Raw genomic sequence first — 12,471 nt, forward strand, 5'->3', positions numbered from 1 at the left:
TTGCCGAAGAAAAAAAGTATGAAAAAAATTCGAAAAAAGAAGAAAAAGAAGAAAATTCATAAAATCTGACAAAATCAAACGCTATTAATCAACGGAACAAGTGAAAAACAACTGCCATATTCCTCACTTGGTATTTTACCTGCTGAAGATTTTTGCGGAAACACGGAAAACATTATCAATCATTCACGTTTTCTCTTGCATTCAAAATGGGAGATGACTAAATCACAAGCGGTAACAAAGAACAATATATGGCAAAAAAAATAATAGATTCATAAAATACAAGCGGACACAGAATGTTTGCATTCTCAACATGAGATTCATGAAAAGACAAAAGCAGTGAGACTAATACATACCTTATTGAAACTACATCAAATATCAGCGGAGAAAGAAAATATTTTAAGCAAATGTAACATATCGTCGATGAGAAATCCTAGTAACCTTAAGGAAGTATCTTTTATTACATTTTCATATCGAAGACTTTTAAATTCATACTATTTCCTAGTCGCATAAGAACAAGTTCATATTTTTTATTCATTTTTTCATGTAACAATTTATGTATGCACTCTGATCTGAAAACTAAAAACGATAAATAAAAAAGTGAAATCCTATCGTTTAGGACATTGCATGACTCTGACAAAGTCTTCAATTAAAAAAAACATTCCAAGATATTGAAGAATCCTCTCCAGAAAATTCAAATGTGAACATTACTAACATAAAAAAAGCAAACAAGACGGTATCAACAGAAATAAAAGAAATAAAACAACAAAATAATTTATTATTAATAAGTGCAAAAGTCAATGAAGGTTATGCCTAAAAACAATCTTCAGAATGGTGCAAATTGGCCTTCGACAGAAACCCAAATAATGTTTATATATTCAATCTCATCATTTTAAGAAAATTGAACAAGAGAACAAGACTACGTAATAAATGCCAAGATTATATTGAGACGAAGCTGATTCAAAAATGGCTATTGAAACCATATATTTTTCTTTAATATCATTAAACATATTACAATGCTATTTGCCGTTGAGGAACATTCATCTTCATAGATCATTCATCTGATTTATTCTCCGGGTAGTGCTATATTTATGGTCTTCTTCGGTTATTTAGATCTTCAACATTTGTAGGGTTTGAATTCTCAAATATTTTGGCCACTGACTAGACATTATTTGTTGAAATTAGAATATGGTGCAAAACATTTGGTACACTTAATATTATTATCATTGTTGTTATACATTAAAAGTAGAATGAAATCAAATATAGAAATTTGGTACAAGCTAATAGCTATAGAAATTGAAATGAGGTAAACTGGTCATGATATAACGTGCTTATCTGATATCATTCATTAAACAGATTTTGTTTTTTCAACGGTCTTTTATCAAGACGATTATGAATGAATCGTTCGATATGTGACTAATTTACTGGGTTTGTCATTTCACTGGGTTCAGGTCAATATACGTAAAGAACGTTTTTTTGAAGAGACTGAAATGACAAAGCAATTAAATAATAGTTGATAGTTGTATTATTGGGAATACTAAGATGGTTGTCCTGCAAACTAACATTATAATATAAGAAATAACAACAACAAAAAAAAAAAAAAAAAAAACGGACACATATTTGAGGTTGAAACTAACTAACATGGTTTTCCATTTCACCGAGTAGTCAACAATATGCTTTTCATGCCTTTCGATAAATGGTAGTAACATATATTATTGAATTCATCTTAATAATTTTCACATGCTTGCATTTAAGACGAATTGTCAAACTAAAATAACTGATAAAATAGGAATTTCTGTAAAAATTGAAATATAGCAAATTTACGTTTATAATAGTATATTCATTTTGCGTATGTCATTCCATTTGTACATTGTGGTTTTTCAAATCTGATAGTTTCTTTAATTTGCTTCCATTATAATCTAGTATATACATCTTCCGCTTTCCAAACATCCAATGAAAGTTTATGCAAAAACCGGTTCAATGTAAAACCGATTAGTACTTTTAACTTTGATTGATTACCACTGGGTCAGTTCTACTGTTATTGGGATGTCATTCATGTCATATCATCCAACAAGAAGTTATTTTAACTGATTTGATGGAAAAACAAAAGTCGGAAATCAAAATAAAATGACTGATGTCAGAACCCAGGAAGACATACGCACTTTGAATATAACAATTATTCTAATGTTTTTTCATTAATATGTAACATCGCTAATCAACGTAATGGTTGCAATATACGCTGTTTTAACAGAAATTGAATGTGCTTTAATGTTTAGTAAAATGTGTAATGGAATGAAGCAATTGAAATAATCTTTTAATTGTTTAAAATGTCTTTCTTAGTTATAAAGAGTTGTCGATACCGCTTCTAGTTTATAATCAGTCCCCGAGGGTATCATCAGCTCAGTAGTACTTCGGTACTGACATGATGTATAACAAATATTTCTTTAATTGTCCATTTATAAATTTATAAATTATTAAGAAACTAAGGTTTCAATTACCTTATGCAAAGTTATCTTGTATGGATATGACTATCATTATCAGGTCCTTTTGTGGTCATATAGCCCTTCAACTGTTTCGATTCTAATACAGCCTTGGCTTTCAAATTTAAGGCTTTGACTGTTCCAGATGAATGTAAAGCCAGAAAAGCGCTTTGGACGAATGAAATTTAAAAAGTGTTGTTTTCATTTTTTAGTTAATCTCCAAAGCAGTTATCTTTTAAGTGATTGCAGAGAAAAAATCAAAAGTAAACAAACAAACAGTAATAACTTGTTTAATATTACTGCTTAAAATATCCACCATATCTCACAAACAAACATATGACAACTAATACCGACCTAACGCCTACAAATCGTCCAAACCTTGCAGCTAAAATTAAAACAGACGGACGCCGATATATGTATTATACACTGGTGAATATAATTTTAAAAATAGATTTTGCTGACGAAAATATTTGCTGTCAATATATTATAAAATTATTGTTATAACCATAAATCTATATTTGCTACTATAATGATAAAAATGAAATCTCCTCAGGCATACAATGATCATTTATTATATATGTAAGTCTCACAACGACGTCAGGTCTGTAACCGACGTCCTTTCTTAAATTGGAGTATGATCTGACGTAACAATCTCCAATTTAGGTCAAAATGTGTATCCTCTAAAACAAATCAAGGTCCGATCGTATTTGACGACGACTAAGATGCCTAACACATGTATTTCCAGTTCTGTAGTGATTTATTAAATTTTCGTTTAATTTATTATTCTGCCTAGTAAAAATACAATATGATACAGCATAATATCGTCAAAGAGTTCACGTTTAAAAGACTGCAAAATAAAAAAAAAACATCGCATTTTAAAAGAAACAATTAAAATAGGGTAAATGACAACGATATAAAAGATTATATGGTCATTGATATGTTTCGATAGAAAGCGTTTATTAAGTCGAACTAAGTTATCCAAGTCATTATACAAATGTTCAGTCTTGTTACATTTTGTTGTTTTCCTCTCCTATTTCTCACTATGTTTCACTGTATTAGTAGAAACGTTTTCATAGTCAAAGCCTCGATTGCAGGAAGTTGTGGATATAAGTAGTATATGATGTAAATTTATATTTCAAATGCCTTTCCCATGTCTATTTACCTTTATCAAATATATATCCACTTCATGTATTAATTATTATTATCAATACAGATTTTGAATAATTGCATACACAAGTTTCTCCATAATAGTACTAATATTCACAAGAGCGGACATGGCCACATAATAGCCTTAGAATTGTTTCACATTATTATTACCTTTTACGTCAATATCGTGAGTAGTGGGTGGATTTTACATTGACTAATCTGATTGTATTGGTAGCATTAGGTTGCCGACAATAATGAAACAAAAAAGAGATATCATCAAACAATTATTTACAGCTATATAAATCTCGGCCTGTCAGTTATAGATGTGTGTACTGTATTCTCTTACCTGTGAATAAAAGGACATTTCTGGTATGCATCAATGAGATACAATGTAGCAACACAACAAAAAAACCAAACAACCTCTACAGGTTGTAAATGCATGTATTATTTTTTGTTAGTAATTAAGTCCCAACAATAACCTTACTAATTATTAAAAAATCATAAATAGTATTTAAATATTAAATACGATTACATACCTTACCAGATTAGTAATTTTGATTTGGGAGTTATGTTAGTTTTGTGGCCTTGGGCACTTTTTATAACGATTGTTTCTGCAATTGAAGGAAGGAGTATTTGACAACAACGTCGACGTCGCTCCGCGTCTCCAGTAAAACTGCATTTGCGTCCAATCCTCAATTAACGGTGACAACTCTTCCAATACGGCACTGTTATTCCTTAAAAAGTAAATACATGTAAGACCTTTATATCATATTTTTTATTCGTTTCTACACTTTGATCGATATCGATAATAATAATTTATTTTATAAGAAGGATGTATGCAAATAATATATAATTCAAATCAGAAACAAAAAATTGTAAGACACAGAGAACAAAAGAATAAAATACGACGACTTTAAAACTTTTAAGCCGATATTTGTAGGCATTTCAACTAACATTCCTACAGTTTCTGCTCTGCCAGAGGCACCTATCGTGATACCAATTGTAAGTTAAAATTCAGGGTATCGGTGATATCAAACAAATTGATATGTATAAAATTAAAATTGAGAATGGAAATGGGGAATGCGTCAAAGAGACAACAACCCGACCATAGAGCAGACAACATATATGTTTCCATGGCAATGATACCACATGTCCTAACTTAGCATATTATTGACAAATAACTTATTCATAATCATGCTAATGTTTTGTGAGAAATTTATCCACAGCGTCTAGTTAATAAATCATGTCATACATCAATTTTGACATTCCTGTTTTCAAATTCAATGTAACAAATCGGTTTGAAACCTCGCTCTCACTGAGTTACCGATCGTTTGATATTGTACACAACATTTGATATAAGGCGTACTATCATTTTACTGAAATTTAAAAACGATCCTGAATGTTGATGCGATAAACCAAAATTAAAATCAATGGAATGATTTAGTGAGATGAAAATTTTTATGACTTTACAAGGAGTAAACTTAACCCAATACTATAATATCCAGATATCGTTGTCAAACTAAAACAGACAGCTTGAAACCAACATTGATAGCATTGCGTGATACATTGTTCTTTGTCTGTTTACTAAATTCTGTAGATTCCGATATTGGATAGATTGATCAACGTATAGACGTTCTGTTAACCGTATTTCAATCAAAATTAGTCAAACGCTAATATTTAGTTGCATTGCTATATCAATGGCAATTTTTTTCCGTACTGTCATGTTTTATTTTTTTGGTGTCAAAATATGAGTGCAAACTATATATGCGATGTCTGTAAAGTTATTGATCACATTACCGTAACTATCTCTATATTTTGTTGCTTTTTACACCAATGCAGCGAGCCGGAAAGACGAATGGACGGACGGACATCGCCCCCATCTTTATAAGCGGGGTTTTAAAATTATCAAAGAGAGAAAGAAACTTTGAAAACATACAATAACTTTTACAGAATTGTCTTGTCTATTTGTCATACTGTAATCGACCGATTTCTCTAGCACTGCAGCATCACAACAAGGGTAATACCCTTCCGGTTCTATCGAAACTTTTGCGTTCGACGACTCCATACAATTATGACATTACTGGTGATATTTTATTATTCATATTATATATACATCGCAGTGAAGAATATTTGAAGGATATCAATTTCGTCCTTACTAAATTAGTTTAACGTATATGTAATATATCAATAATAACAATATGTATGACAAAACCACAGTCAATACTGTATCTTTGTACAACCAAACGACAGAAACAAACCTAATTACATTGAGTGGTAAAACCGTGTAAATCAGGCATTTGAATTCCCCTATATCTCAGTATTGCACATCTTCTTAATGTCCCAGTAACCTTATGTTAAACACATTAGTCATAGCTTGACATGTTATAGTAATATTATATATCAAAACATACTTTGTTATGTCTTCCATTAGGTAGTTTATAAATTATCATTGCCTACGATACTTTGTGAAAGCAGAATATACATTGTATATGTTGAGATATTTCACAATAAAAGATGTTTAATTTTGGTCAAGAAATATTATAATATCAAAAATTGCACGAATCGTACTGCCTTTCAAGGAATAATTCATTGCTATATAGTATTTTCATACTTTCGGACGTCACTCGTTGACTTTACTGTCGGAAATTGATATATTTGCGACTGCAAAATCTACGATTTACGATTTACTTTTAGTATGTTAGAAAGAAATAAAGCACATTTTTGATATTCTAAAAAAGACCCGGAATGCCTGCCAACTTTCACGATTGAGGCGTAATCTAGACGACTTTGACGCCTTGTCCCGATTGCACGATCATAATCGTGAAAAAATCATATGATATCTTGTGTGTCTGATGCGCTTTTCTAAGGAAAGTCCCTTATCAAAACCCAAACATTGGAAAGCCAATGATATATAAGTCATAAACACGTGAAGAGCTACAGGAGACCTAAACACGTGAAGAGCTACAGGAGACCTAAAAACATGGGCAAATACATCAAAGGTCAACTTTGCCTGATAAGTCAATATAGGAAACTTTGCCTGATAAGTCAATATAGGAAACTTTGCCTGATAAGTCAATGTAGGAAACTTTGCCTGTTAAGTCAATGTAGGAAACTTTGCGTGATAAGTCAATATAGGAAACTTTGCGTGATAAGTCAATATAGGAAACTTTGCCTGATAAGTCAATATAGGAAACTTTGCCTGATAAGTCAATGTAGGAAACTTTGCCTGATAAGTCAATATAGGAAACTTTGCCTGATAAGTCAATGTAGGAAACTTTGCCTGATAAGTCAATGTAGGAAACTTTGCCTGATAAGTCAATGTAGGAAACTTTGCCTGATAAGTCAATATAGGAAACTTTGCCTGATAAGTCAATATAGGAAACTTTGCCTTTTACCGGATAAGAATTCTAGACTTTTTCGTCAATATTCTTTTAGATAACAATGGCTACTATGTTTGATGGAGCCGAGGATCATCAACAATAAAGTCCCCAAAGTTTGGTCCTAAATATAATTCATTAAAAGTATAAATGTTTCAGGATTGATCATTTAAACATTGATTTTTTCCTCTCTATTCGTTTAGATTTAATAATGATAATATATATCGAAGCTAGATGCTGCAGAGCCTCTATTGCTAACTTGGCATGTTGGCAAGAAATTGATACAAAGCAACAAGAATATCTGTATTGAATGGAAACTGTGTGTGCCAAATTCTTCAATTCTTGTCTTGCTTATCAGTTTTGCTGGATCAAGTTTCTATCTATCCATTATGATTTTCAAGATAATAATGAAAAAAATGAGATTTAGTGGGTTACAATTCCCGTAATTTTTTTTATTTTACAGAACTGTTTAAATATAATCATTGAAAGGGCAATAACACCAATAAGAAAAAGTCGACAACTTCTGATGTTTTAATTTATTTGTAGATTGTACTTTGCTGATCATTTTTGCTATGTACAGTATCTCCGTAACTCCTAAATTTCGTAAAAAACGGGATAACAACGTCAGGTGAAGGTTGTTCATTATACATTTTTGTCTTTGTTTTTCATTTCTTGTGTTAAACACCTTGTTCTTGTGTTGTTCATTATACATTTTTGTCTTTGTTTTTCATTTATTGTTTTGTACACCTGGTTCTTGTGTTGTTCATTATACATTTTTGTATTTGTTTTTTCATGTATTGTTTTGTACACCATGTTCTCGTGTTGATCATCATACATTTATGTATTTGTTTTTTCGTGTATTGTTTTGTACACCATGTTCTCGTGTTGATCATCATACATTTTTGTATTTGTTTTTTCGTGTATTGTTTTGTACACCATGTTCTCGTGTTGATCATCATACATTTTTGTATTTGATTTCTATTTATTATGTTGTACACCTAGTTCTCGTGTTGTTCATCATACATTTTTGTATTTGTTTTTCATTTCTTGTTTTGTACACCTTGTTCTCGTGTTGTTCATTATACATTTTTGTATTTGTTTTCTATTTCTTGTTTTGTCTATTTCTTGTGTTGTTCTGTTCCTCCACTGTCCCAGGTTGGTGGAGAATTGTCTATTTGGCAATCATATCATATCTTCTTATTATATGGGGAAATAACTCTCTATAAGAAGTTGACTGAGTTTTTATAAAAGTTTCACCATTGCAGGCAGGGAATAAATCTACAACATCAAAACATTAGAATAATTTGTCAAATTGCAAAGAGGATAGCTATAGATATCTTTTGGTTGGATTTCTTATTAAATGTAGAATATATCCAGGTGTTGCAATTCCATAGACACTCATTAGACAAATGAATAACAAGGCACTGGATTTTTCTTAATCTTGCAAAAGACAAAGATTATCTTTCAATATTTGAAATTTTTTATTATAAACATAATCAACAAGGTGATTAACAAAAGATGAACACATATTTAACAATAAATGAACTGTATGACAAACTCAATGAACTAAAATTAATAAATCTAAGAAAGCAAATGCTTTTTTTTAAAACTAATAAGAAGTACAAAATGAGAACAATCAGCTGTAATGCCTTTTGATTTTTGAAATGTTGCACAGAATGTTTGAATTATATCGTGAAGTAAAAAATGTACTATTATTTATAATGATATGACTGAATAATGTAATGATTATGAAGTATTATATAAGTAAAAACTTTTCTGAATGAAGATAAACCCTGCATATTACATTTAAATAAAACACTGCAACTACTTCATAATTTACATAATAAAATGTATTACATATATATACCGGTATGTATATCCCTGAATCAGCAAATTTGGTTTGGTTTGAACACTAAAATTCTAATGAATATAAAAACAAAGGAAATGCCTTCATCAATACCTGAAAAATTAAGCTTCACTAAAAAATTTTGTTTTCATACAATCTTTCATTAAAAAAATTTCAAAACTTAAAAATTAATTAAATGTTTTTATCTTCATGCTGATCAGTATTATTTAAAAAAAAATGTCTGAAAATATAACTTCTGTAGTAAAAAAAAAACCTGAACTTAATATACTGTAGTAAAACACTCAATGTAAGGAGATACAGAGATGAGCTTAATCATATATGTTTATATATAGAAACTGCTTTCAATAATACATACAAACTATATTATATGCTTACTGCATTATCTACATTGCTTTACCCATAAGAGAAGTCCCAACACCATCTTTCTGAATTAAATGAATACAAAAATAAACTTAATAACTTTAATATTTTAGTGCAAATTGAACTAAAAGCTAAACTATAATTGGTTTTTTAATACTAAAGGAGAAGGTGCAATAAATGCCCCAGTTTGCTTCATTTTGCATGGAATTCAAATTTTATTTAAATATTTGCATTTATGTCAGTATAGTATTTGAAATATAAAACTGGACACTAATAGCTAAGGAGCCAAATCATCACACTGGAATATAATCATGACATTTTAAGGGTTTTCATGAAAACACATAGATCTTCAGACTAGGTTGATTTTCTAATATTGTTTGGTCTCACATAGTTTCATGCATAACAGGAAGTGGTATTGCTGGTGGTGGACTTTCAGCCCTTAAAGGTACTATCGACCTAGAGTTTCAGTATTTGCATTATTTCAAAGATGCATTTTGTCTGCAGATTTTCAATTATAAATTATGTAACTGTAATAACATTAAGGTAAAACTCTATCAAAGTAGACTTAAAGGGGTTCTGGTTTTTCAGTTTAAGGATTTTTTTATTTTTGTTGCTTAACATTGTGCATTATGTGCTTTCCAACTTTTGGCCTGGAGCAAACCTGATGAATATAATTCAAGTATTACGTGCTTTTGTTCATGGAAATCAAATAACTTATATTTTTTTTAATTATCTTAAAAAGCAAAATTGTAAAAAATGTTATACATCATTTTTAAAGCTTTTTTGGTAAGGCCTCTTGGTTGCTGCCCTACATGCCAATGACATCCAGGGCAGTTACTAAGTAAGTAAGGTCCTTAATGCACCTCCTCCTTTACTCTAAACTATAATATGCTAATTCTAATAACAATTCTAAACTATGTTGCTAATATAACTACTAAATATATCAACTAATTAAACTAGCATGCATGCATATGAAACAAAGCAAATAAGGAAAAAGAATAAGAACTAAAAACACTTGTCACCTTGATGGAATAGAAAGACATAGTTTTGATACTGTAACGAACCTTTAATAGCCAATATAAATTACTTCAATGATAATAGATGGTAAAAGATCTAATGAACTAGAGGCTCTCAAGAGCCTGTGTCGCTCACCTGTATTTACTGATGCTTTGGAAATCATGTAAAATAAGATTAAAATCATAATTAATAGTATTAGATATTAGATATTAGATATTATAATGATATCTAAGATAATAACAAAAAACTGCAAAATTTTTGTAAAATTACTAACTCAGGGGCAGCAACCCAACAAAGGGTTGTCGGATTCGTCTGAAAATTTCAGGGCAGATAAATCTAAATCTGATGAACATTTTTGCCACCTGTCAGATTTGCTCTAAATGCTTTAGTTTCAAAGATATAAACCAAAAACTGCATTTTACCCCTATGTTCTATTTTTAACCAAGTCGGCCATGATGGTTGGAAGGTGGGGTCATCGGACAAATATTTTAAACTAGATACCCTGATAATGATTATGGGCAAGTATGGTTAAATTTGTCTCAGTAGTTTCAGAGAAGAAGACTTTTGTAAAAGATTACAAAAATTTACAAAAAATTGTTAAAAATTGACTATTAAGGGCAATAACTCCTAAAGGGGTCTACTGACAATTTTGGTCATGACAACTTATTTGTAGATGTTACTTTGCTGAACATTATTGCTGTTTACAGTTTATCTCTATCTATAATAATATTCAAGATAATAACCAAAAACTGCAAAATTTCCTTAAAATTACCAATTCAGGGGCAGCAACCCAACAACAGATGGTCAGATTTGTCTGAAAATTTCAGGGCAGATAGATCTTGACCTGATAATCAGTTTTACCCTATGTCAGATTTACTCTAAATGCTTTGGTTTCAGAGATATAAGCCAAAATCTACATTTTACCCCTATGTTCTATTTTTAGCCATGGCGGCCATCTTGGTTGGTTGTCGGGGTCATCGGACACATTTTTTAAACTAGATACCATAATGATGCTTGTGGACAAGTTTGGTTAAATTTGGCCCAGTGGTTTCAGAGGAGAAGATTTTTGTAAAAAGCTAACGACGACGGACGACAACGCCGACGGACGATGGACGCCAAGTGATGAGAAAAGCTCACTTGGCCCTTCGGCCAGGTGAGCTAAAAACATGATCTAATATTAATAATATGAAGCCAAAACACATATCATATTTCTTGTAAAATATTCATTCAATACTTATGATTATCTTATATAAACTTCAATGTCCACTACGTTAATTTTCTAAACAAAGGCAAAGGCAATACAAATCATTTGCCTTGTATACATATACCATTGAATAAAACTACCTCTTTAATTAAAATGTTAATGTTTCAGGAGTAAATAATACCTCAGCCATATCTTTTATGAGCCATACAAGTTTAAAAGCACATTAAAATGTAAAATCTGAAATAACCCGAGTATGAACAATATTTAAAACATGACTGATATAATTTATTTGAAATGAAAGTCTTTCCCAATAAGGACTGTTCCATAATAACATACATGGGACAAAGGGAAGGCACTTCCAAATCTCAACTATGGGTGGGTGTCATCTATTTTTTTGCATAGTGGAAATGTAAGTGAAATTCTAATTTGCCTCTATAGGTGGTTACCCCATTTTTAAAGTGCCTTCCCTGGGTACCATGTATGTTTTAATGGAACAGCCCTAACTCCACATCTCCTTCTTTTCTTAAAAATCACCTTTATCCCTTCAATACCGTACAACATAAAGAATGGACATAACATGTTAGTTTCCTTATTGTTCCACTTGTTTACAAAGAAAATTCTATTAATCAAAATAACAAATCATATCTAATAACAATGTCAAAGGAATTCTAAAGAACTCAGATCATCATTTTTGTAGAAAAATACACAATTTAGTAAGCCCTAATCCTACATCATTCCTATAACAATATTTGTTAAGTGATCAATAAAAGCACCCTTTTACAATTATCCCTTCTATAACAATAAACAATTTAGCCAGCCCTGATCCTACTCAACATTTCTACAACGCTGCTGGTCAAGTGACCTATGAAAGCACCATATATCCCCTCTATATAACAATAGACAATACATACAATAACGTGAAAGCAATACAGTACAAATTAAGCAAAATATCAGTAAAACGTACATCACATTAAACATGATCATTTCTATAAAAGAAACAAATGTAAAGATAAAACATTTTTT

This window comes from Mytilus californianus, unplaced genomic scaffold (genome assembly GCF_021869535.1).
Source record: "Mytilus californianus isolate M0D057914Y unplaced genomic scaffold, xbMytCali1.0.p SCAF_9, whole genome shotgun sequence".
In the NCBI taxonomy this organism is placed as follows: Eukaryota; Metazoa; Mollusca; class Bivalvia; order Mytilida; family Mytilidae; genus Mytilus; species Mytilus californianus.